Consider the following 2,315-nt stretch of genomic DNA (forward strand, 5'->3'; position numbering starts at 1 on the left):
GCCTAGATCGTGGATCTGGCCGTAGGGTTGCCTTGCGGGTGTGTTCCCTTGCCTTTGTAGCTCCTTTGCGTCGTACTTGCCGCCTCCTGTGACGGGATCTTGAGAGTTGAGAACCTCTAGGGTGTAACCGACCAAGTAGTAAATTCGGTTAACCTGTCGGATCTGCACAAGTAAAGGAAAAGCTCACTAGGTTGTTAGATCTGGCCAATGTATTATCCAGTTATCACTACCAACACTAGATTCGCAATTCCAAACCTTCTCCTAGCTCGTACGGCCAAATGTAGTTCCGGTTCTTGAGGGCAGGAAGGCACTTGCGTGATACTGTGCAAATTGAGGTCTGTATTGATATTTAAGCCTATACCTGCCTGGATTTCTACCTTCTATGTCTTTTACTTGCTAAATCCCTTACCAGGCTCGGCTGCATGTCCCTTCTTTCCTTGACCCATCATCCCAGCTGTGTTATCTTCAGATCCACCGGATCCATGACGTAATCATCATGGTCACCCTATTATGGGTACACTCATCCGGATCCAGGTCGCTTGGATCCACCTCACTGTAATTGTACACTCGCCGTGGATCCGAGCTCTCCAATCATCCAACATCATCTTGCAACCGTCTGTGATCTCCATTGTCCCACGAAAGTTCGAGATCCACTGCATCCATCATCCCTATACCCTGGATCCAGGTCCCTCAAGGCGGGATCCTCCCTCCATGGATCCGAGCTCGGAAGTATGGGATCCGGGGTACCTCGCGGTGGATCCTGACTTCTCGTTAGCCGTGGCTACTAGATCCACCTTCGGATGACACCTACCACCATTCCTTCATAGGATCCACACTCGATCCACTGGTACATAGTATATCCCATATCCACCTAAGTGAATCCAGGTAAGGGTGGATCCGAGATAAGTCTTAGTGGATCTTGTCTTCCCGTACATCGCTCATACCAGATCCATCGTCATTCCATACGGTCATGGCTAATCCACCACCGGCAACTTGCATCCGTGCCACCAACCCAAATCCTCTATAATCACTTGAAATTGTCACTGATTCGGGATAGTGACCCCGCGTCAGGCCCATTCTCTTATTTCTGAGAAAGCACTTCACCACATTAGCTTGTTGAACTCAAAGCAGCATAAAATATAAATTCCGTGTTCTACTTATGTTATGATCCAAAACAACACCGCACACAATATCCTGAGTGCTCACATATTATGATAGACATGACCAGGGCTTAACGTGATCTGCAAGATGAGCACCATCTTACCCGGGAGGTTTCGTCTATAGTCTCATTTGAGCGCATATCTCCCACAATGACGCCAATCGGAGGCGCGCGTGGTTGCAAATGTAATATATGCTGTTCAGAAGACGGGTCAGTATCCATGATGCTACGGAATTGGCATAGATCGGTGAGGAATCCTAGTTTGGGGGTCTAAATACGCCTACTCAAACATAATACCATATGTCACGTCATCGCGGTGAGGCAGTCGACACCATATCTTTGATTGCGACGGTCTATTAGAGCAAGGTTTGGTCAGCCTGCCGCGCGAACTATCTTTTAAGACAGTTTTTTTTGCTAATGGTCGCCACATAACAGTAATATTATGCTTTGCCACAGTTCCGCTGAGCTCGTTATGATAATACTGTAGCGTATTTCCACTATTTTCCGCATGCATTGATCTTACTTGCATAGCTGACTCACTTACTGACTTATTTGCATAGCTACTCGCTGCCAGCACATAGCAATTCCAAGCCAAACTGCTACTAACTGACAGAGTGGTGTAACTCTTTTCCGAGTGGCATTTACTAGTTCCGATATGTAAGAAAAACATACGAAGCCACATGGAGGTAGGCAGATTATCATATCGTAGTGGTGTTTAGACGTGAATCGAATAGTAGTTCATGTACATTAGGTGACGTACTTCCGCTGCCAACTTATCAGCTCGGTGTGATGTATCCGTGCATATATTGCGAGGTCGTTAATGAGTGTATATCACGCGCTCGTGATATCTAAAACCTATGTATAGGATCACTGTCGCTTTCTCGGTACATTTGCGTCGTCGTGCTGGCTTACTGTGCCTACGCTTCTGATGTATCAGTCTATATGACCAAGCAGGTCACTAACTGGTCACAGGCCATACTGCAGCGATACTGGCAAGCTGACCGCGCGTCTGTCACCTGTATTCAGCGCAGTATCTACGCGCGCGGCGGGTACACCTTATAGCCACCCGCGACTAAGCCAACCTCTTATCTCGACCATTATGGACAGGGCACTAAAGTATAGTACTGCGTACAGACAGTTCGACTTACCACACCCA

This window comes from Phytophthora infestans, genomic scaffold (genome assembly GCF_000142945.1).
Source record: "Phytophthora infestans T30-4 supercont1.134 genomic scaffold, whole genome shotgun sequence".
Taxonomy (NCBI): domain Eukaryota; phylum Oomycota; class Peronosporomycetes; order Peronosporales; family Peronosporaceae; genus Phytophthora; species Phytophthora infestans.